Source organism: Lagenorhynchus albirostris, chromosome 10 (assembly GCF_949774975.1).
Source record: "Lagenorhynchus albirostris chromosome 10, mLagAlb1.1, whole genome shotgun sequence".
Taxonomy (NCBI): Eukaryota; Metazoa; Chordata; class Mammalia; order Artiodactyla; family Delphinidae; genus Lagenorhynchus; species Lagenorhynchus albirostris.
In genome coordinates, this window is record NC_083104.1 from 19,365,660 (window position 1) to 19,391,011 (window position 25,352).

Sequence of the window (25,352 nt, forward strand, 5' to 3'; positions counted from 1 at the left end):
TGCTTACTTATTTTCTAACTGGAAGTTTGTACCTTTTGACCACCTTCATCCAATTCCCCCTCTCCCCACCCAGACCCCCTCCCCCACCCCTGGTGACCACAAATCTGTTCTTTATTTCTATGTTTATTCGTTTTTGAGGTGTAATTGACTGACAACACTATGTTAGTTCCTGGTGCATAACATAGTGATTGGATAATTCTATACATTTCAAAATGATCACCACGATAAGTCTAGTTACCATCTGTCACCATACAAAGATATTACATTATTATTGACTATATTCCCCATGCTTACGTTTCATCCCTGTGACTCATTAATTTTGTAACTGGGAGTTTGTACCTCATAATCTCCCTCACCTATTTCACTCATCCCCTCACCCCCTCCGCTCAAAAAAAAAGTTCATTTTAGAAGTTAATACTCCAGTGTCCGCCAGGTAATGTAAGTTCTAAGGATACTTTTACAAAATCCTCTTCCCTGCTGCGATCTTCTAGCCTTATTTTTGTCAACAGCTAGAGCAAGTGATTTCTTCATCCTCGTCCTTTTAAGATCATGGTTATTATTTCCAAGTGTGAAATCAGGGTATTTTAGTTGGAGAAACCATTTCATTTCCTCATCATGTTTAGATCTAGAGTGTCTCCTTGTACTTTTTATTCTTTACTTGGGGATACATCCAAGTTCTCAGATATAGAACATTTAGGGCTTAATTTAATATGATAAACTGTGAAGTCACTTGAATGTGCCTTTTAGTTACTTCTCTCTAGATTTTTCTATCTCCCAAGGTAAGATATACTAGACAGAAATGTGAAAACAAGACCAAAAGCAAGTGTATACATCATTAAGTGACACTGAAATCATATTGTGTTTCTTTCCCATATCACACTGTTTAGTCTGTCTGGATTCTAGCTGTTTCTTTACTTAGGTCAACTTGTTGTGTCTTCCTCTGAATTTATCTGAGGAGAAGAATTAAGAGAAAAACCCCTGGGATTTCCTTCTCAAAAAGAACCCCTGACTCATTTCCCACTTCTCCATGTAGATATCAGTGAGCTCTTTTTTTTTTTTTTTTTTTCCTGTGATCAAATTTAGAGGTAACTACTTTTCTCCTGACCTGGTAACTGATGACTTCTTTTTGTCTCTGTCTTATGGCAGTTCTGGTTTAATTTCTTTGGGCATTTGACTCTTTACGTGGCTAGAGATGTTCTCAAGCAGATTAGCAAGGACATCAGCTTTCCTTCAAGTGAAGGACCTGGTAGCCTTCTTGTTAAACATGTTAACCTTTGGGTCTGAAACAGAAACAGACTCACAGACATGGAAAACAAACCGAATGGGAAAGGGGGTGGGTGGCACGGGAGAGATACATTAGGAGTTTGGGAATAGCAGATACAAACTACTGTATGCAAAACAAGTAAACAAGGTCCTATGGTACAGCAAGGTCCTACGGTACAGCACAGGGAACTACATTCAATATCCTGTAATAAACCATAGTGGGAAAGAACTTGAAAAAGTGTGTGTGTTAATATATATAAATATATATAGCTGAATCGCTTTGCTATACACCAGAAATGAACACAACATTGTAAATCAACTATACTTCAAGAAAAGAAAAAAAATGACTGGTAGACACAGGAAGAAACCAGAGTAAAAGATAATGAAGCAAACTTTGATACCATTGTCTCTCTGTTCAAGGAGTGCCAGGAAGTTGGCAGCATTTTTATTTGCCCAGGGTGTGTTTAGTATCTCTAGCTCTTTAATATTGGCAAGTAGGTGATCGTACTGTCAGGTTATGATACTTGAGGGCAGCCCTGTTCCTTGGGTTGTTGCACAATAATAACTTCTCAGCTTTTTGCTACTTGCTTTCCTTTGGGGGTTCAGATGCTCCTGAAGTTCATTTTCTGACTTGCATATGTGACATAGAATGAGAATGCTCAGTAACATAGGAGACTCCACAGGAGACTCTCGTCTTGATAGTATACGTACAAAGATATTCTGTGTTTTGGTGGAAGTTACTCCGTTACAACCCTTGATGCGTGCTCCCTGCTGGGAAAGCATTCTAGAAACGGATGTCAACGAAGGGACATGCGTTCCTTCCATACGTTTTCTAATTTCCAAAAATGTGCACCGTCAATATTTTTTCTTAATTGAACATTTTGTTGAACAGACGGGTGCTTTAATTATGGTGGTCTAAATTTACACACATTGCAGTGGTATTTTGCTACATTAATTACCTTACTTGTCAAGAGTAACAGGTAATTACTACATCAACTCACCCTCCTGCAGTACCTGGAAACATAACTTTATTTGAACAGATACAAGAAACCCGAGTATAGCCACGCCGCACCTCAGCTTGTGATAAAGGCTGGCCGTTCTCACAGTATTTTTTTATAATGGGGCGGGGGTGGGCGGCGGGCAGAGGTGAGCTGGCCCTTTTCCTTGTGTCTGTCCACCTAAGGTGGAAATCCAGAAACTACGTCATAGATTCAAAGAGTCTGGACTGGAAGGAACCTTTGGAATAATTGAATTCATTAAGCCTTCTCCGTACAGTGTGTTTCAGACAATGACTTTTCTAAGTCCGCACAATAAGTAAATTAGTGTCCAATCCAGAATTGGCACTGATTTCACCCCACCAGGCTGGTAAAAAGCTTAAGGGATGTTAACGATTTTTAAAAAATAATTATAGAAAACTTCTCACCGATGGTTTGGCTGCCTTGTGAAAAGTATTTATCCTGTAGTCTGTTGAACTGCCAGGTACAACTCACATCGTTTGATTTCCTCCTCAGTGTATGGGTGTCAGCTGTTATGACAAGTTGTGTTAAAATTCTACTTTAACTTTTTTTTTTTTGGTAAAGGCGCGACCTTTTTTTTTGAATTTTTGAACTTTATTTTTTTATACAGCAGGTTCTTATTAGTTATCTATTTTGTACATATTAGTGTATACATGTCAATCCCAGCCTCCCAGTTCATCCCACCACCACCCCCTCCAAGGCGTGCACATTGTTGAGCCTGTAGGATGCCCCTAGCCAAATTATGCAGCATTACCTCTCTCGGTTGCCATGGCATAGAACAAAAGGACTGTGTTAGCTTGTAGGTGTGGCGCGGAATATACACAATGACATAATAGAGGCGGACTATCTTAAAAGGCTTTGTCCCCTTTTTAGTCAAACACCTGTGACAAAATTACGAACTGTGGTTAACATATACCACTTACAAGTGGTTTTTCAGAGTCGACCAGGGTAGGGGAGCTCAGCTTGCAAAGAACTTTCTTTCCCTTTGCACCTGGCAGGAGGAATGGGGTGACATTAGAAAGAAGTTCAAGACGTCTAGGGGTTATGGACCCAGCCTTGCAGAAATGATATGGGACGGCTTGTAGAAGACAGGGCAGGCCTCTTGGGGGAGCTTTGAGATGTACGGCCAAGGATCTCCCCAGCCCTGGACCCACTTCAGTTTCTCAAGCCTGAAATCGTGGCACAGATGCTTCATTCCTGTAACTGTAGTCTTATCGCACGCCGTTACACATCACTCTGGGCTCTGGAACTCGTGATATTATAGCTCACAGTTATTGGCTTTTCCTTGGGTTTTTTTTTTAAATTAACAGACAGAATACGATAATTAATGTAGTCATTCCTGCGTGCGACAAATATCTCTTGAGTGTCTGCCGTATGACAGTCATTGTGCTTTGTGTGAGGGTTGCAGAGAGGGGAAGGCAGACCAACAGACCCTCGCTCTCACAGACTTTGCCTTTGAGTAGAGGGAGGCAGAGAGAGTCAATAATGGAATGAAGGAGCAATGTAGTGACATAGAATAAAAATACATGAAGGAAACGGTATACGGCCCATACCTTGACAGGGTCACTTAGATGGTCTGATCAGGGAAGGCAGCATGGAAGAGATGGTTTTTTGTTTTGTTTTGTTTTGTTTTTTTCATAGTTTTAGGACTAGGAGTTTTCAGAATCGAGATGGTTTTTGATTTAAGGTCTAAAGGTTAAAAATGATCTCCATATACAAAGAGCTGTAGGAAGAACTTTCTAGGCAGAGAGAATGATGAGGCCTAAGCCTCAGAGTTAGTGAGAGTATGGTGTGGGAACAGAAGGTCATTCGCAGGAATAAGGGTGGGTGGGTGAGGATGGTGCGGGAGAGGTTGGAACTGGGCCCTACGTGACATGGCAAAGGGCTGGGTCTTCTTTTCAGACTGATGCCAAGCCCTCGAAGGCAGCCACTTCTGATTCAGAGGTCAGAACAAACCACGTGGTCGGCTGCTGGGGACAGGATTGCAGAACTTCAGGTATTTTCCTGAGAGTAGACTTCCTTGGGAGAGAGGCTAAGGTCTGAGTCCCCAGAGGTTGGGCAAGGAACCCAGAAAGAGTCCCCACCCGATACAGACTCGGCTGGTCCTGGTTAGGAGAAGACCGTCTTCCACCTGGGCATCGAGATGTGCAGGGACAGGCAGGTTGGAAGCAGAGGACTTCGGGGCACAGTCCTCCAAGCAGCTGCAGCACCATCATCACCTGGAGACAGAAATGTAAAATTTCTGGCCTTACCGCAGCCTTACTGAATCAGAAACTCTGGGGTTAGGGCCCAGCAGTCCTGTTTTAATGAGCCTTCCAGGTGATTGTGTTGAGCCTGTGAGTTTGAAAACCCCTTTATGAGATACTAGTGCCGGAAAGGACTTTTCAGTTCTCCAAACTCACTGTTCTCAGTCTGCAGATGAGGGGACCCAGTTAAAAGCTACAGCTCAGTGCTGATGAGAAGCTGGGTCTCTCGACCCTATTCTAAGTGCTCTATCCTCATGAGTTTATGGATTTAAAGAATAAACAAAACCCACTTTGTTTTTGTTTTTTGTGGTTCTTTTTGAGGGATCATTCTGATATTTATAGAAAGGAGGAGACAAATGAATATTTAAGAAGGAATAGTGGTGCGGCCTGTGAACTGCCTCGTTTCTCTTGCTATTATTTTCTCAGAGAATTTAGAAAAGCAATTTTCGTGTGACTAACCCACTCTTTTCTCCCTGTCGGTGGAAGAAAAACAAGTGTTTTGTCTTAAGTTACACCGTTGAGACACTTAGCAGAGGGTAATGGCGTTCTTTTGTTTCTGTATTACTCAATGTATTTGGCCTCATTTTTGGTTTGGAAGTCCTGATACTCCCACGTTATATTTTTAAAGTCATTGTAGAAGACAGAAGACGGATTATTGTCAGGCCCGGTGTTTGTGTTTGTCTGTTTTGACCAAGAGAATCATAGAATTGCTCTCTTCACCCTCCACCCAGCCCCACCTCCCTGGCTAAGTTCTGCTCATCTTTTTAATGTCTTAGGCTTCCAGATCATTTCTAACATGCAGCCTTTTCTGACGTGTTGTGCTTAGGTCAAATCTGTGTGTTCATCTTTCCCACTTGCTTGTATTGTTGTTTCCTGCAGGCCTCGTGAGAACAGAGTCCTCATTTGTCATATATGACCTAGGGTAATTGCTGAAAAAGTTAACTGTCACGTGAATGCTTCCCCTCTTAATTGATTAGTCATTTGTCACTCTATCAACAACCATTTATTGGAAGACATGGTGGCAGGTCTTTTCTGAAAGGGGATACACAGAATATCAAGACATGGTCCCATGGTGGAGACTAAGCCAGAAATAAGTAGGTATTCAAGGAAATCCTAATGAAGACTGTAATAAGGTGTAAAGTATATTAGTCAGGATGTGTTGTGCTAGCTGCTGTGACCAACAACCTGCAAATCTTGGTAGCTTAACATAATAAAGGTGTATGTCATGCTCCCTTCATGTCTGTATGTGCCCATGGAACCTCCTCCATCCTGCATTTGCCAAGAGAACTGGGGGTCTCCACGGTCTCAGGGGATGAAGAACAGGGAGCACAGTTGATTCTTTGGTCAGGCTTGGAAGTGGGGCACCTTGCTTCTCCTCCCATCCCATGGACCAGAAATCGGACACATGGTCCCAACCTAAGAGTCAGGAAAATGGGGCAACATAATCGTCCTGTGTGCCCAGGAAGAGGAAGATGAAATGGCACTAGTTATTGTGTGATAGTCCCAAACAATACGTTACTCTGGTTTGGGCCACTGAGGTTAGATCACAATGAAGCACAGCGCCTTCTCTCTTTGCTAGCTGCTCGTCAGTAAACACCCTTGTTCCCCCAGAGATCAGAAGAGCGATAGTCCTCAGAGGGCCTTGATTTTTGCATGTCATGGGGAAGATGTCTTTCATTTCATTCCCAACTGAAAGCCCATCTTCCTCTGGGGTTAGGCAGGGTGATTTGTTGATGAGCCAGCTGTGGCTTGCATTTGTTCCACTGTAAGATGGAATAGTCTACCCCGAGTGCGAGTGTGACTACACACAGATTGGCTTTCTCATGGTGGGACCTCGCTGCGTTCTGCAGTTGGCTCTCCCTTTCTCTTTTCCTCCTGGAGTTGACGAGTTTGGAGAAAAGAGTTTCCCGGTGGTGAGAACCAACAAAATCTCTCCCACTTGTCGTTGTTGTGGGCTTACAGACAACCCTTGGGCGAATGGTTATGTGTTAAGGAGAAAGCTGACGTTGCTTTTAAGGCTTAAGTTTTTTGTGTACTCAGCTCAGTTTATTTCTCTCCAGAAGGTACCATGGGAAATTTTTCGTGGTACATTAAGTGGAGGAAAACATATTAATAAAGTGTTGATGATGCCTATTTTTTTGTTCTTCGAAAAAAGATGTTTCTTCCCCACTGTCTTCTTGACCACAGTGGTTCTCAAGAAGGAAGCTGGAATCTTCATCTAGTCCCCAGTCTTCCTTCCTCTATCCTTTTAGCTCAGTACAGAGGCACAGTGAGAAGCTGAGCAGGGCCAGTGGAGACGTGTAGTTGAGCTGGAGGCTGGAGAGATCTCCAGTGGCCTTTTAAGGACCAAGTGCAGGTTTTGATCTCTTTCCCTGCGAGTACTGGGGAGCCACTGAAAGTATGCAAGCGGGGAGTGAGAGGTGAGTGCAGGGTGAATATGCGTGCATGTGTGTGTGTGTGTCTGTCTGAGACAGAGATTGACCGAGAGAAAGAAAACAGTGATGAATGATGACTGCCTTTGTCGTGTGCTTTTTGGCTGGTGGGGAAGAGCCCTCCACAGGAGAGAGTGAATGTGGAGACAGCGTAGCACCTTTTTCCTCGCTGACATGAGAGGTTTCCTCCCTCTTTCTGCTCAGAAGTTACTTGTCAATCGGGAGCTCACCATCCCCTCTTCAAAGCAAAGTAGTGCATCGGGGTAAATATTTACGAAATGGCAAGCTTCCTTGATCAAGATGTATTTTGTGTTTAAGGAGCCAATGACTCAGAATTGTTTTAAGTTATTGAAAGACAAAGTTATTGTGTGCCATCACGTAAAAAGGAAAGAGGAGAGAAAGGGCAGTTTTTGAATCAGGCAACTGATTTACAGCTATAATCTACAAGCGATCAAATGCTTTCAGCAAAATTGTTTTGGGTTTTTTTTTGAAGGCTTAAAGTATAAAAATTTAATTTATTTACAGAATCTCATTAGAGGACTTTTTAAAAGTAAGGTGAACTCTTCAGTTGCTTCGAGGAATGTTAATTGAGTGCGTGAGATGCTATAACACCATGTTTGGGAAATGAGAGATGACACGAAGCTCTGCTCTCAAGACACTCCTGTTCTGAGAAAGAGGCAATCAAAAGCCATTAATAAATGAGTGTCAATAAATGTACAGCGAATGTCTTCTTCTTTTTGAAGTTCAGATAGCTTTTTCATATTCTATAACCGATATTTGAGAAATTGCTTTGTTTTAGAGAATCAAAAATACAAAAAAACTGTAAAGAAAATAGCAGCTAATCCCATTTCCTCCAAGGCAAACTCTCTGTCCATTTTCTTTTCTTTTTTTGATGCATATGTTTAAGAGTGTACTTTAGCTATGATTTTTCTATCTTATTTCATGGCCCATCATAACAAGCGTCTGTACGCATTTCCCTATTCCTGGAGTTATTTTTAATGGCTACAAAATATTCTTTTGTCAGACTGGGCTATCATTGACTTGCTTTTTTTCTGTTGGGATTGACATTTTAGGTAAAACAAATTCATACAATTTATCCATTTTATGTCTCAAACCATCTTGTGTACTTCACTGTTGTAATAAAACATGAATGGGGAACTGAGATTTTTTTAAAAAAAGCATTTCTCTGTCTGTATTACGTCTGTGAGCTTTACCACCCGCCCAAAAAAAGTGAACTAAAACCTTGTTACAACAACTTTACATTCTTGGGAGAATGACGGGAGAATATATTTGATGCGTTTCTTCTGGCATATTCTATCTTCGGACACATAGCTCCCACTCTGGAATTGGTTGATAAAGAGCGTCCTCCAAATCCAGGAAAGCTGTTTGGTTCTAATGTGGGGAGACTTTGTACTCGATTTTGAAACTTCTAGAGGTTGTCATTTTTTGCTTCTAGCATTCACTCCTCCAGTGACATTTTAAATCTCCAAATTATTTATTTTGCTTTACTTTTTTTTAAAGAAGTATTTATTATAAGGTGACTTTAAGGTGACTGTTGCCTCCATTACCTTAAGACAGGGACTTGATTGTGCTGGCTGAGAAAAACCATCAGCTTTTTCTTTTTGTTACAGTGATACTATTTCCCATTATTTAACACATGAGAAATCATAATGTGTTATGTGTCAGTATGTAAAACCCCCAGTCAATTTTCTAAGGCAGAAGGTAGCAAATGATGGTGGTGATCATTTTGTAACATATAAAAATACCGAATCACTATATTGTTGTACACCCGAAACTAATATAAGAAGTCAATTATACTTCCAAAAAATGGGGGGAGGGATGAAATTTAAAAAAAAAAAGAGTTGGCAACTTATGGTCCTGGGGCCAAATCCAGCTCACTACCTGTTTTTGTAAATAAAGTTTTATCAGAACACAGAACCCATTTGTTTATTTATCCCCTTTAGTTGCTCTCCTGCTGCAGTGGCAGAGTGGCATAGTTGCCACAGAGAACTTACAGCTGCGAAAGCTGCAGCATCTAAAATATTCACCGTCTGGCCATTTACAGAAAAAGGTTGCCAACCCTTGTTCTAAAATATGACCAAAGTATAGTAAAATGCCTTATATATAGTTAACAACCATTGCATTAAGAATGTAAAAATGTCTAAAACATTGATTTCTCAACAATTAATATGCTCTCAACATGCATTTTTTTTTGAAATGTGGCTTTTTTTTTTCTTTCTTTTTTATCACCAAGAACATCTGCGACACATCCCCTTTGTTGCTGGCTTTTCAAAACCTCTACAGAAGTTTCTGACATTCTACCGATTGTATTATAACTTGACACTTTCTCCTCATGGTTTTAATTGAAAATGTTGTGTTACATTTTAGAGCATGCCATGGACTTTTCTCTTTTATAAGCAACAAGCAAAAACGTTTGACTTAGAAATAAGCATTTCCTGCAAAATGTGGGTATTAAAAGCCAAGAGGCAGTCAACTAAGAAAATGTCCACTGGATCTACATTCCCTGGCGTTGGTTCGTATTTGACTTCTTAGAGGCTCAGTGTTGCCATCCGTAAAATGGAAATCGGACCGCCTCACAGGGCCACGTGAAGATAAAGTAAGGAAAGATACACCTGACATGTTTTGGGAACACATTAGCTGCCTGCTTCCTTTCTTCTTTCTACCCTTAGGTTAATTAGAGGAGCAAACAATCACAAGTATAACGTATCTTCAGGGATGTTTCCAAATTTGCAAATTTATGTGTGGTGTTTCCGAAATTCAAGTATACGTTTGGAACCGGGTGGAAATTAGAAAGGTCTGTGTATTCGGGTAAGAGATACAAACTGGCGAATGTAATAAGCGTTCCTGAGTCTCAGAGGCTTAACATAGTGCAGGTATACTTGTGAGGCACCTCCGTCTGCTGGCTGGTGGGGAACAAGTATGGTGGTCTGCTCCATGTGGTATTTCAGAGACCTTGGCTTATTCCACCCAGTGACTCCACCATCTTGTAGGACTTGGAGTTCTGCCCTGGACCTCCGGGCTCACAACCAAGGGAAGAGAGAGGGCATTAGGGATGGGTCAGAGGCTCCTGGGTCAGGATGAAAGTAACATAGCAACTTCCATCTGTTTGGCCGTAACTCAGCCGCAAGGACCCACCTAACTGGAAATACATCCCAGCTGTGTACGCCCAGGAAGAAGGAAGAGATGTGATGAACATTCAGTGAGTCTCTGCCACAGACTGACCACATCTTCTTGGGTTATTATGGAGGATACATGCTTCCCAGGCATAAAAGGCGCAAAGATGCCAGTAATCTGAGAACCTGTCTTTAACAGTTACCCACGTAAATAACATTTGGAGACAGTAATGCTGGGTAGAGACAGTTAATCTGTATACGTGTTTAAATATATTTTAAAAATTAGCCTGTGATCTGAATCTGCTTCCCACATGTTGTGTGCCATTTACATACTTTGGCATTCTAAAATCACAGCTCTATCACAGAGTAAGTTTAGAGATAGATACTTAAGAACTGTTGCATTCAGTGACATTTTCATTACCAAAGTGGTCTACGTGGACTCAGATTTATTTTGCCACCGTATAAAAGCAGAAGTCATACACAGTATTGAGTGGAATTTTTATCCACGAGGGCAGATAGGACATTTGTTGAAATACTGCCATTGTTATTTGATTCCAAGTGCACATCTTACAATGAACCACATCAGGACCATTTTCAATTTTTTAATACCTCTCATGGATCTAAGCACACCTTTTTTAAGTTATTCATTTTAAATTATGATTATATGAATATTTTAGGATTATAATCACCGTTAAATGAAGGACAAAGTTTATCATACCAAAATAGAAAATTTAAAGTAGAAGGAACTTGATTGCAAGACTTAGCAGAGTAGAAACAAGACGTAAAGAGGATATTAAAGAACATTTTTCAAAAGACCCTCAGTAGTTCAGATTTACAACAGATTTGGAAAAAACACAGTTGCATTCAGTGATGTTTGTGAAGATCGTATTTGAGGCAGTCTCATCAAAGATCAAACTTCTGTAAGATTGAAAAAGCACACTAAAGCAAACAAACCTTTTGGTCATTCCATGGAAAAACTAACTTCAAAAGAAATCTTCATTCAGTACCATAAAGTTGGTGAAGTTTATTTGAGATAGAAGTTGCTCTTGACCTGAAGGTGATCCTGTGGCTTTTTGGTCAAGAGTCAAGATTGTATATGGCCACAGGTGATTAAAAATATCCCTTTCACTTTTTCTTGGTATTCACGGCATTTCCTACTACCTGTCACTTTGTCCTTGACGAAATTTGAGACTGAAAACGAGTCGACAAGGATGGTTTTCCAATCAGTTCCTCATTTTTTCTCGGGTACTCCTTTGTTATGTTCGAGTTCAGATTTACTATTCATGAGCCACATTTTAATCAGTGACCATATCCGACAAATGGAAGATAAGCGCTGGTTAGTATGTTGAAAATAAACACGAGGGCTCTCATTAATGTCGCTGTCTGAATAATTAGTTGAGCCTCGTGTACCGAGCAGCGGCGAAGGCAAGCTGGCTTTTCACTGGAACGACAGGCTGACAGCCACGTCCTGGAGTGTGGTCATTAGTGTGTCCCACCATCAATGTCATGTTACTGTGTCAAATTAGTTAGTGTCCCCTTAGGAGAGATGCCGGACCTACAAATTATCCTCCCACATCCCTGGAAACCGTGTTTGCGAAACCTGCGATCAAGTGTGGGCAAATTATTAACACGGCTCATAAATGAACTAGTTTACAGGCTTATAACATTTTACAAGTAGATAATAAAGGGTAGAAAAGTTTTCCAATTGCTTTGCCCTGATGTGAGGGCTGTGATCTGCCGACGTTTCCTGGAGGAGCCCACAGCTGATAGGTTTTCGAGAGGAGCGAGCATACACATGGAGTGTCAGAACGAATGTTTGGAAAATGTAGCCTCTGAAGGGAAGCCAGTGTAAATGCATTGGAAACAGTATAATTAACGTGGTTATCTCATTGCTCTGAGAAGCCCGTGACAAGGGTCCTCTTTCTTGTGGCAGTTGCTCATTAATGAGGTCACCAATTAAGTCTGAACTTTGCCAACTGAAATTACCTGGAAAAATATTTCTGATGCATTCTTATCGTGCTCTTAAGCTGCCCTGTTGAAGGAGAATAACGCTAACACAGCACGTTAAAACTCATAGGGGAATGACGATTCTTAGTCCGTAATGTATTTGACAAACAGTTTACACTCCCGTCGATACCTGATACCTAGAAAACAGAGTGTGGACCCATCTGTCCTGAGTTTATCTCCTATCAAGAAAAGGCACCCACTGGGAGCACCACCACTTAACAGTCTGCTGAGCCCCAGTAGACAGACAGCCCACGTAGTTTCCGGAGATACACGACTATTCAAATCATAAAACTTCATACATCTCTTTTTTGGTTTCAACTTCTCTGTCTGATTAGATTAGAATACATGTGCATTCACAGAGTGTTTTCTGAGTTTACTTTTGCAAGGGAACAGCGCACACACAGGGAAGAGGTCGAGCTTTTTGTTCGTCCTGTAGTTGCATTTCCCTACCTCACAGCGGGTCCCTTCTGACATCTTCAGGGCTGTACAGGTGTCATTATCATCTCAAGGATCTAAGCAGAAAAGGCCTGGCATGTAAAACCTTGCTACTGACTGCTGTTCACAAAAACCTGCTGAAACTGCTTGAGGATGAGCTGACTTGTCTGTCAGCAACTTTAACTTACTTGGCATTGTATTTGGTAAATACTCATAACCCAACTAAGCCGTGAAAGCGCATGGCCTCGGCACACATGAGCACACGCACAGGCTGACTGTTTGCAGGAGAGGGCTGTTTCACAGCCTCCTTCTGCATTTGAAATGCAGTGGAGAAAGAACTGTAACCTTTGGGGAGTAAGATTTTGTGTTTGTCTGGCAGGTGAGATAGCTTGTCTTTTTTTTTTTTTTTTTTTAATAAGGTGATGATGTGTGTGTGTGTGTGTGTGTGTGTGCGCGCGCGCGCGCGCGTATACGTTTGTGTGTGTATTTCCTCCGGTCGCTTGTACTGAATGCACTGAGAGAGACTGAAGACCAAAACGCAAAGGAAAATCTTCACTGGGACTCAGGGATCATCTTACCCATATTGCTCAGAATGAGATAACATTGTAATTCCTAGAAGTTATCCTCAAAAATAAGAACTGTTGGAAGTTAAAGGAACCAAACTTCCTAAGTGAATGACAGTGGCTTCAAGAGTAGCAGTTTTACTTGACTCTGTAACATCTTTGTGCTATAATTCTATAACGCTGAACTCAAATTACGAGCTACATGGAATGCTGATTCTAGAAGGGAAAGGACAAAATAGGTACACAGATACATGATTATATATTTAAAAGCACGGTGTCAATAAGGAAGACCTAAGGCTTAACGTGAATGTGTTACTTTTGAGGCAACACAGTTTGCCGCTTCTCTTAACCTCTTCTGTTCTTTTTGCTTTCAGTGTCTCTCTGTGTGTTGCAGTCCTGTGGCATTATGCATGCCCCCAACCAGTGACCTCCAGACTTTTTATGGCTGTGAGACACGTTAAAAGTTCAGGGTGAGTGGCAAACAACACTTACATTGTGTACCGATTAAAAGTTGCCATCCACCTTTGCAGGTGACACGATACTGGATATAGTAATCCCTCAGAAGATAATGGAATGCCCCATTATCAAGCATGAGTTCCAAAGCCAGCAGGAATACGTTTATTGCCTTCCACGATAGCTTTATGGCTTTTCGGAGCAGGATTTGTAACTTGCATCATATCTGTGGAAGGGTGATCTAATGAAGGGTTGGTAAACTTTGTCTCTAAAGGGCCAGATGGTAAATATTATTAACCTCATGGACCACAGAGTCTCTTTTGTAACTAGTCAACTCTGCTGATGTAGCGCAAAAGTAGCCACAGACTATAGGTAAACAAATGGGCGTGACTGCATCCAATAAAACTTTAGTTGCAGAAACAGGTCGTGGGCCATACTTGGCCTAAAGGCCATAGTTTGTGGACCCTGATCTAATGCATCAAAGGGGAACAGATGACCTGGAATCAGGATACCTCACCAGGTAGCAGTCCCTCTGTTATTGAGCAAACCATTTATCAAGAAGAAATGGGAATAAAAAAAATAATGCCCTTTCTACTGAGGTAGGAGTAGGCTGTATTTGTAAGGATGAAACAAGATATAATGTACAGGAAAGCACTTTGAAAATTTCGAAACTCCTTACAAATGTAATGGATGCCGTATACCATTATTATGGTTCACCTAGTGGAATATACCTTCTTCACCCTTTTAATCACATTGGGTTTTCATGAGCTAAATGAGTGTGAGGGAAAGCCCTTTTATTTTCTAAGTCATGTGGTTTGGCTGTATGTTCCTTCTATTTTATAGTTGATGGACAAGCTGTTGAAATGCCTCTTTGGTATCAAATACGGATGAAGGGCTATGCGGATAGATTATGGCAGGCTAAAGATCAAATGCCGATACAGAGCCATTAAATTTCCTTGAATCATCAGATTCTGAGAGTGTTTTCAGATCTTCCACCTTTAAAATAGGCCCTAATAAATCATAATGCTTCGGATGTCTACAAGTATGTTTGAAATTCACAAGCCTTGCATGTCAAAACATAGAGACAGGTTCAGCAAATATGCTTCCCTGGACTAGTGGTACTAATTAAGGAAAGTCAAACTTAAACAAACAGCTTGGTGAATAGAGGGGTAATCAGAATCTCCATTCATGAATTCCTAGGCTTTTTTGTTTGTTTTCTGACAAAAAATAGTAGGCTAGTCTTTAGATATGTTTTCATGTCTTTCTATCATTTAAGAATTGTTTTCCAGTAACAGAGATGCACCTATGTGAGGTTAAAAAAATTAGTTATGTGTTCTCTCATAAAAGATGTCTGGGGGAGAGCAATTTGCACTTTCTGTCTTTATGCTCTGCTTGCCTGTTTAGGTGTTGCTTCATTTTCACGGTCACATGATGGCTGCTGGCGCTCCAGCCACTGCTTCTACATCCTGAAAGGAAGAGGCAAGAGAACAAGGAACAAAAAGAGTACTCCTCCCAGCTGAGGAAGTCCTCTTTAAAGAACTTGCCCTGAAGTCTTGCTCAGTGGCTTCTATTTACATCCTTGTATCCACCCCTAATACAAGGGCATCTGGGAACTGGATCCTTAGACTTGAGAAATTTGTTGTCCCAGATAAATTCCAGGTTCTAGTAGTAATGAAGAAAAGGTGTGTGGTCGTTGAGCAGCAATCGTGGTTGCTTATATGAAATCATGCTCTCAGTTTTTCTTCCATGTCTAATTTTTATTTATTTTGATGAATGCCTTCTTTCTTTGATTGATTTGTATGTGTAATGTCTTATTTGAATTTTACATGTTTGAATTTCAGCTTACTCAATTCTCAGCAGAGATACATATCTCAGTAAATATTTTAGGACCATAATATTCTTACTAGAAGTACCATGGCAAATCTGAGAAAGAAATTTCTGTCTCATGAGAACCATCAACCAAAATTTAAACTCCCAGGGCTTCCCTGGTGGCGCAGTGGTTGGGAGTCCGCCTGCCGGTGCAGGGGACGCGGGTTCGAGCCCCGGTCCGGGAGGATCCCACATGCCGCGGAGCGACTAGGCCCGTGCGCCACAGCTGCTGAGCCTGAGCTCTGCAGCCTTCGAGCCATGGCTACTGAGGCCCGCGTGCCTGGAGCCCGTGCTCTGCGGCAGGAGGGGCCGCCGCAGTGAGGAGCCCGCGCACAGCGACGAGGACCCAGCGCAGCCATAAATAAATTAATTAATTAATTTTTTTAAAAATTTAAACTCCCAAATTTTCGAATGGATTTTCTCTCCTCTGGATGGGAGATTTTGTTAAAGCCTTAGTCCTAGCATGAGGTCCTAGGACATACAGGCCTGCACCCAACTGTGTTGTTCCCGGTATGTGTGAGGGCTGCCACTGATGGCTTTGAACTATCCCTCAGAGACTGGACAGTGCTGCCTACTCTGCAGCTCTGCTTTGCTCTTCCCCATGTGTCTGCTGAAAGCTTACTTTGGAGGGTGATGGAGACAAGTAAGCCACTCCTGTCCAGTTTCCCTATTCCAGATTGGCCTGTACTTTATTCTCGGGAAAATTACCATCCCACAGAAGAGACTTCCCTTTACTTCATAATATAGTCTCTGCCTATATGAGCCTGTGATAGATGCTCATGAAACACGGTAGCTGATGCGTTCACAGACATTTCTTGAATGCCTGCTGTAGCTGTAGGATAGCAATGTGGGTAAGAGTGTCTGCACTGAAGTTAAATCAGCCTAGGTTCACGTTCCACCATTTCCATTTACTGGTTGAGTGCCCCTGCGTCAGTTACTTAACCTTTCTGGGCCATGACCTCCTCATCTGGGAAATGGGGATACAAATAGGAGCTGGATTCCTATAAAGAATTACTGAGATGATGGTTGTAAAGAGCTCAGCACAGTTCCTGGTAGGTAATAAATGCCAGCATTGTGCCATGCGCCCTGGGTGATGTGCTGGAAATCCCAGTCTGAGGAGTTTTTGCCGTCCTCTGGCTGGTCCGCTGGCCATTACTGTACTGGTAGACAATGTATATTTCACAATCCATTGCTTCTCGCCTGGTATTCTGTTGGAAGTTTAAGTAAAGCCCTGGGAGGTGGCTTTGATGCCAGTCTCCAAGGACTCTGCAGCCACGTATACAGCTGGACAGCCCGGCTAACGGAACTTAGATCTCTGGGTCCCATTTTGACGCTTTCCCCTGAGAGGCAATCAGTTCGTTCTTTATTCCGTTTTTTGACTTACTCAGACGATGGGCCTGCCCAGCAAGCAGAATTCACTAACTGCTTTCAGGTTGGTATTGCTGATGATAATCTGAATCTCAGTAGGGTTTCACTCATGCAGACTGGTGCTCCATGAGGTCGGTCTTGCCCGGCCTCATCCCGGTCCCCGCCTTTGTGCTGAGTCTGCAAAGCAGCCCCTGGTCCCCACACGTCTTCTTGGGACTGGCCCTCAAAGAACAGTGTCGTATGCACAGAGAAGCTGCCGCATGACTGTGGCAGAGATCATCAGCTGTGCCCGTGGACGGCCCAGTTGGCGACGTGTCCCAGAGATTGAGAAGCGTTGGCGACCACTTGACCATGGCTGTCTGTTGATTACTTGACTCTGTGGAAGTAGTGGCTTGCAGGAGTGGCTCGCTCTTTTTCAGGAGACTCTTGGAAACTAAATTTTTCCTCTGTGGTTTCAAGTATTTTATTTAGACACTGTTCCTGTGCTCAGTTGCCTTAAAATCTTCCTCGCCCCTGGACCATGCGATTCTCTGTCTGGAACAATTTTTGTGCTTCACAGAGCTAACCCCTTCTCATCCTTCATTATTCAGTTCAAATATCACCTTCTTGGGGTGGGCTTCCCTGACTACCCCCATTAAAGGTGATTTCCCTCTTCCCCCTTCTCACTGTCAGCCACCCAAGCCTCTTGTCTGTTTCAACTTACTACAGCTCTGTCACCTTCTGAATATCCCTGTTAACCAGGTAATAAGCAAGAGGCAGATCTGTCTGAATCAGTGTTGCTTCTTCATGGCTGACAGTGCCCGGTGAATAGTAGGCAGGCTGTCAGTCAGTATTTGTCGAAGCAGTCAGAGGACATTTGGAATTTCCCTGTGAATTTCTATATTTCATGGTACTAAGAGGACTGCATCTGGGTGAGAGAGTAAGAAAAGAAATGAAACCATACACGTCACCTTTATTATAGGAATAGAATCCTGCCCTTGGGTTTTCTCTGGAAAGCTTCCTCTCTACCTTGTACAAGTCTTTGATACTCTGTGTGTCCCATCCGGAAAGGGTTATACATCATCACCTTCCCCACGAAGACAGAATCATTTGCCTTTTGGTTCTAAAGCTTATGGTGGGTGGTATAAGTTCATTAAGGGTGTTGGATTCCAAGCCCAAATCCCAGCACTCTCATTCCCTGGCTCTTTGTTCTTGGACAAATTACTTCCTCTCTTTGGTCCTCAGTTTACTTACCTGAGGCAGGGGAAATAGCATGACCTAATAAATAAGCTCGTAGTGTTCGTGCAAGGGTTAAATGAGATGCTATGTGTACAGTGCTTTGCACAGGATCTGGAACAGAGTAACGATGCTGTTGATTCAGGAAGATCAACAGAAGGGTATTGGGAACCACACTGACAAAACTCATAACGTCCTTTCTTGTGATCTTCATTTTAAAGGGGGTAAAGATGGTGAAGAACCTGGATTCCCTATTAGATTCGCTCATTTCATGCACTGAATTACCTTTAAAAAGTGGAAAATGAGCGAGCAGTGGGATGACCTGTTTTATATTTGTTGTTAGCATGTCGACTGTTGGATGTGAGGGATCTGTTTCAGATAAGGCCAGTGATAAACCTCAAATGCTGGGATGGCTCAGTGTTTGGAGCCCAACCCACATGCAGAAACACCTTTGGAATTTGGAGTTGAAGGTCCTGCACTGTCCTTACGCTGCCTGGCTGGGGAGATGTTTCATCCTTAAGTAATCAGAGCTCATTTGATCTCCTGCCTCACAATAGACCATGTCTTAAGTTGCCTGGAAATTCTAATTTTAAAAAAATTGGGGACTTCCTGGTGGTCCAGTGGTTAGGACTTTGCACTGCCAATGCAGGGGGCCCGAGTTCCATCCCTGGTCAAAGAACTAGATTCTGCATGCATGCCACAACTAAAAAAAAAAGAAGATCCCACAGGTGGCAACAAAGATCCTGCGTGTCACAACTGAAGACCCAGCGTGGCCAAATAAATAAATAAATATTTTTTTAAAAAATTGTACCCTTGATGTATTGGTCCTGAAAATTTACATATCTCTTTTTTGAAAGGAAATTCAAGTCTGTATGGATTGAACGGAGGTAGATGTAAATATCTTTCATTGTGAGCTTTTATTTCTTTCACCTGCTTAAGGTAGAGGGTCTGTTCTGGTTGCTATGTTGTGTTAGTTGGGGCCTGGTTGAACTGTGCTGTTTGTTGTGCATCTGCTGTGTGAAAGCCCAAGCACAGAGAGGGATTTGTCTCTCTCTCTATCCCACAGCTTTTGGTGGTAAAAGATGAACTATATCAAGTCACATACTCTCATTGACATGATTTATGGAAGAGCTAGTGTTATCTAAGAAATTTAAAGAGCTGATAGGGGCTTCCCTGATGGCGCAGTGGTTAAGAATCTGCCTGCCAATGCAGGGGACACGGGTTGGAGCCCTGGCTCGGGAAGATCCCTCATGCCGCGGAGCAATTAAGCCCGTGCGCCACAACTACTGAGCCTGCACTCTAGAGCCCGCACACCACAGCTACTGAAGCCCGTGCGCCTAGAGCCCGTGTTCCACAAGAGAAGCCACCGCAATCAGAAGCCTGCGCACCGCATCGTAAGAGTAGACCCCGCTCACCGCAACTAGAGAAAGCCCGTGCGCAGCAACGAAGACCCAACACAGCCAAAAATAAATAATTAATTAATTAAAAAAGAAAAGCCATTAATTTTTGTTGATTTATAATTTGTCCCTCTCAGCTTAATAAAAATAAAAGAGCATGAGTAAAATACAGTTTAGGGCATCACATTTGGTTCCTAATATCCTTTTTAGAAGCAAAAAAGCTAAAGTTCAATGAGCAGGAGTTAAGTGAAGCAAACGATTCAGGAAAAACCTTTATTAGACTCATAACAGCCCTTGGAGTGGCAAAGACCCAGCTTTTCTTCCATCTATAAAAAACATGCAACACCCTTGTCTCCAAATACCATTTCAGAAACGAAAACAATAATCACGAAAGGGGAAACAGATCCGTGTAATGCGAGACTTGATTCGTGTCGTTTACACGGGAAGCCTGACAACCTGGATCACCACCCATGCAGCCGTCTTCTCAGTATCCTGATGCCTGAGCATCAGCAGGAAAGATGAGGAGCGTTCCAAGGGGTTTTCTCTGATGTTTTGAAATGTTGCTGCCTTCAGTGTGCCTCTCAGGGCCAGGTGAGTCTGGTTATGATGTGCTGGGGCTTGAATCTCACATTGCCGCTTCTTATGGACCGTCAGTCAACCTTTATTTACCCTGGATGTTCACATCAAGAGAGGCCGTCTTTGTCCATATCTGCCCCAGATCATTTGTTACTGGTGACACAAATCTATTCCTTCACTTCCAGCCCACTTCTTAAACATGATAAATTTTTTTAATTCTACTAGAATAAAGCATGCATATGGTTTTCTATAGTTGTATATGCCTAGAAGAACTTGCATTTCATGTTATCACCAATCCTTGTGTGTGTAGTTTCCCCCTTCTCCCTTACAAGTAATGAGAGAGAAGAGTAGAATTTTTAAAACTCATGCAAAACCTAATCCTGAGAAATTCCAAAAACCAGCAGTGAAGAGAAACAGTCTAGTTGTGAAAAGTCTTCCCTGTAATAGCTGCCTTTAGTGGGAGTTTACATATTAGCTCACAAAACTCTATGAGATGGGTATGATTCTAAAAAGTCCATTTTACAGGTGAGGAAACTGAGGCCTAGTGAGGTGAAATGATTCCCTCAAACTTCTCTGCTCGTTAGAAGTAGAGCTGGGATTCAAACCCAACCACTCTTCCTCTGGTGCCATGGCTCCTAACCACCGCACCATATTGTTTTCACCATGTAAGCATCTTCCTAGGGTGTTGATTTGCAAGCATGGTTTTGTTTGAACATACACTTTTCACTTTGGGGCTGCTTGTATGCTACGTGTTGAGACTTTATACTTCAGTGCCATGTAACCAGCTCTGTTTGTTCTTAGTAGCCTTTTTCAAATGCTTTAATTCTTTTTGCTAGTACAAGAGCTTTGGGAAATAAAAGTTAAGTCCCGATGTGATTCAGAACAAGGACAGCCACTTAATTGGCGTTCTTCGGTCTCTAGTTGGACGTGCCTTTTAAGACATTTTCTCTAGATCTTTGAGTCATTTTTCTCTGGTACATTATTCTAGTTAACCTCATCTCTGCAGCCCCCATTTTAGTTCATGTTAGCCTCTGACTACCCAAAGATTGAATTGTTCCACTCAATCACCTGTGTGAAAAAGTGTGGCAGGCGAGAGGGTCCCCTTCCCAAAGCAGCAGTCCTGTACCTGGGGCATTTTCCCAGCAAGCAGGTTTAGTTCTTGAGATGCATTCACCTGGAAGGCTTTTTATTTACCAAAGTGAAGATCTGGGTACTTACAGGTAACACTGGGTAGCAAAGTTAGAAGATCTTTGGTTCCTTGGTCAGTAGAATTCCAGATTCATAAACTGTATGCCAAGGACTTTGACGTTCAAAAATAACAGATAATAGGTTTTTAAAAAACATAGTAAAATGTTAGGCTTGAAAAAAATATAGAAAAGCCAGTCACAAAAGACCAACGAATAAGCAGTTTTTACTCCAGGGGTTGGAATTGTCTGCATGTCCTTGTTAACACAAACAGCAGACCATTTTTAATGTGTCTGTGCCTTCAGATACTGAGCCCACCATTTGTCAGGCCTCTTGGGTAACTTGGGACCAGTTTAGGCATAAAGAGGAATTCAGTGGCTCATGATGCTGGAAGCTCGGCTGGTAGAATGAGCTTGAGGAGCATCTGCAGTGGGGGGTTCAGATCTCGCTGTTAAGTCTTGGTCTCAAGTCGCGCGCAGTGCTCTGTGCTGGATTCCTTCACGGAGTTGTTGACCAGTTTGTCGCAACATAACCCTTCATCACTCTGCTTTTGTAGCAACTCCAGCAGAAAGGAATCTTTGTTTATAAGTTCTAGCAGCTCTCACAGAATCTGGATCTTCCTGGTTCTGTGATTGGTCCCTTGTGTGCCATGTGCCTCTCACTGAAACAGTTTCTGGGGTTGGAGCAAGGCTGGGTTGGCGGGGAGGTGTGAAGCAGTGGGTAGCCTGGCGTGGGTCACGTGCTCGTCTCAAGAGAGGTGAATGACCTTTGACCTGCACAAGACAATGGAAAGTGGGTGAAAGGGGTGCTTGTTTCAGAAGAAAGGGACAGAATTTTCGGAAGGTAGAGTGCACATATATATCCTATAAGGCACTGTACTTTTTTTTTTTTTTTTTTTGAAGCACAGGCACCTTTTAATTTTGCAGTAATTTCAAAGTTACAGAGAAGTTGCAAGAGTAGTCAAAGAACTCCCCAAAAGGATCCCTTTGCTTAGATTCAACGTTTTGCTCCTTGGCTTTATCATGTCTTATCGATCTACCTATATAATGCACATACACACATATGTCTATACTTACACATAATTGTTTTCAAAACCATTTGAGAGTTGATTGCAGATGTCATACCCTTTTATTCCTAAATAAATCAGGGGTTTTTTTTTCCCTAGGAACAAGGACATTCTCTTACATAACCACAGTACAATGAGGTAATATTGATACAATATTAATAAAATATAGTCCAAACCTCAGTCCCTATTCAGATTTCATCCAGTTGTCCCGATCATGTCCTTTATAACTATTTTTTCCTGGTCCAGGATCCAGGATTGCTCAGAAAGGCACTGTACTTGATGCACAGTAAAGATACAGGATTACAGAGTTGGCAGGAACCTTTAAATATCATGTAGCCCAGCTCTCCAAGATTGAGTGTCATCTGAGATGTTCCCCATTAAGTTCTGTGCCTACTACTTGGACATCTCCAGTGACATTGACATCGATGAAGTGGGTTTTGCCTCAAAAATACTACCATGCCTCTGTCCTCAAGGAGCCTGGGCTTCATTCATTGCTGTACTCCTTCCATCTGTCCTTCTGTCCAGCCATCCGCCAACCATCTGTCACTGTCATAGGTCCTAAAGCAAGGTCTTTGACTTCAACATACTTACATCTACAAGGTAGACAGAAAGGTCGATTATAATATAGTGCTAGAGAAGCTACAGAAATACTGATAGATTGTACACGTATATATGAGGTTGGGGAGGAGGCATCGGAGGTGGGAGATGGGAAGCCCTCCCCGAAGCAGTGAGATCTGGCTGGGACCCCTAAGGATGAATAGGAGTTCGTTACCAAGTAGCCAAGGGAAAAATGATCAGATTGATGGACTTACTGTCTCTTCTAGAATTAAACCCTACATTTGGACTTGGATTTGAATTACCTAGGGAAAACGGCTTATAAAATACCTTACTTAGCCCAGTTAAAATATACGTGTCTTTTAGGCCATACCAATGATGTTAGTGATGGGAAATAGCTGCTGATGAAGGGTTTCTGTCCAGGCTAGCCACATGGCATCTGTCAAGTTACCCTGATTGCCTTTCTCCTACTAAGTACATAACAAATGAGTGAATAAAGCTTCCATGGGTAAAGTTTTGGTGAGTTAAATTATAGAATTTCTAGTAACACTTCTCTAAGAATTTTGAAAGGATTGGGTTTTGTTTGTTTTTTCATACATTCTTGCGGGTAAAAAAAAAATATTCTGAACTTCAGTTTTTGAACGTTACCTGAAGATAAAAATAGTACCTTCCCAAGGGTTAGGGTTTATATGGAGAATAAACATATTGATCCGTGTGAAACACCAATCATGATGGTGGGACCTAGGAAGCACTTACTGGATGTTACTTACTGTCAGAGGGTGTCTGTGATTTTTACCCCATAGGTTGTCAAAGGCTTAAAAAAGTAATTTATTGTATCAATGACTAATAACTAGTTGATCTAAAAGTGTTTTTCCATATACCCTGAATGTAATATATTTTTTTTTATTTTCACATATTACTTCTATTATAAAAATTAAGGATATTAACGATGGTAAGATTTAGCAAAGAACTTTAACTCCACATGCTTTTAATGCTTCCCTGAATTAATAATTTTCATGTCCATCATATTTTCTCCTTGGCCGACAATTCATCCCATATTTGGATCTTGGCAAATGATGACTTGGTTAATTAGGCAGTCTGTTAACTCTGATTACTGAGTTATAACAGATCAGTGTAGAAGCATCAGTGTGCAATTTGGATTCAAATGCTCTTCATTTTATCAAAACAAATTTACATTTAGGGGTAAGTATGTTGAAATGCATGAGGGTAAAATGATGCATTTCATCAGGAAAATTTTAAAAGGAGAAAGAATTATTTCCTCCTACTAAGTTATTTTTTTATTATGACATTCGTCACATTATCTTTCACTAGGAATAGACTTAAAAGCTTGGAATTTTCTTTTAAAGCTTGAAAATTATAGCTGATTTAATCCCTCTATTACACAAATAGGATGGATGCGTTGCATTTTTATTTAAGCATAATTTAGTATAGCGACACATGGTTATATTCCAGTTCTGACCACAGTGGCCTCTGATACTGGACTTACTTGTGGAAGTGAGTCTTGACTGTGTTGGGGGGTGGAATTAGTGGGTTACATTAAGGCTCTCTCTCTTTCACAGCTGAAGGCATTGGCAGTTATTAAATACGATTGGGCCTTTGTAGTCCTTTCTCTTCCTTGTTTAATGGCTCCTCATTCCTTAAGGGCAGTTGGAGTATCAAAACCTTGCTTGCCTACTCCATCTCCATCTCTGCCTGCCTTCCTTCTTAGCACAGAACGCCGAGCCTTGCGGAAAATGCACAAACAAGTAAACACAAGAATAATTTTCCAGATTCAGTGAACGCTGAAATTTGTGTTAGCTTCCCCTAACAGTTCTATGAGGTGTCAGTAGCATTCAGAAGACAGCACCTCACCCTTCTCTCCCTCCCTGCTTTCGCACACACCTACACGTGCACGCGCGCGCACACACACTGAACTCCGTAACGGGTACCTAGGAGGTGCTGAATAGGTATTTGTTGAACACTGATTGGTGGAAAAGTTGAAACACTGACAGTCTCCCACCCCACGCTCCCAGGCTGCTCTTAGAGCCGGTCCAACAGTAGGGACCCTGTCCGATACTGCAACCATGAGAGTAAGTGGGGCTGATGAAGTTAATATTTATTTTTTCAGTAAGCTTACTGGAGTCTGACCTTTCTGAATTGCTGTGTTCTAGTTCCATGGAAAATAGAGCTAGAGAGAGAAAATGTTTTTTACACTCAATGAACTTAGTATCTTGTTGATTGGTCATATTGAGGTGACCATAGGTCAGAAATAGGAAACCCTAGTTCTTTAACTTGATTCAGTGAAAGCATCTAGTTTACGCAAAACTGGCTTTTTTAAGGCTAGAAGACCCTCTGACTTTGTAGATAAAGCAGAACTTTGCTTAACTCAAAATGGAAGTTGGGTTTTTATGAATTTGATTATTTTCTCTTAATTGGGAACATTTAGTAATAATTATAGGTGACGCTCATTTTGGAGGGGCTTGTGGCTGGTTGTTCAAAGGTAAAGTGATGTTTTGAGCGCCAGTGTGACAGATTTGAATGACAGTCAGCCTGAATAATTCAGTTTCCCTAC

General features: G+C 41.9%; 1 protein-coding gene across 5 annotated transcripts in view; it reads left to right on the forward strand.

The window, feature by feature from the left end:
• Positions 1-25,352, forward strand: part of FOXP1 (forkhead box P1) — a 597,798-nt gene that overhangs the window by 204,470 nt on the left and 367,976 nt on the right. Inside the window, exon 1 of one of the 5 annotated variants that reach the window (XM_060161350.1) lies at positions 13,548-13,566. The exons of 3 other annotated variants lie outside the window; for them this stretch is intronic. The gene's annotated coding sequence lies outside the window, so the exon portion shown is untranslated. Of the gene's footprint in view, positions 1-13,547; positions 13,567-25,352 lie in introns of those variants that run through there. One more of the 5 variants, XM_060161348.1, reaches the window with a different exon arrangement.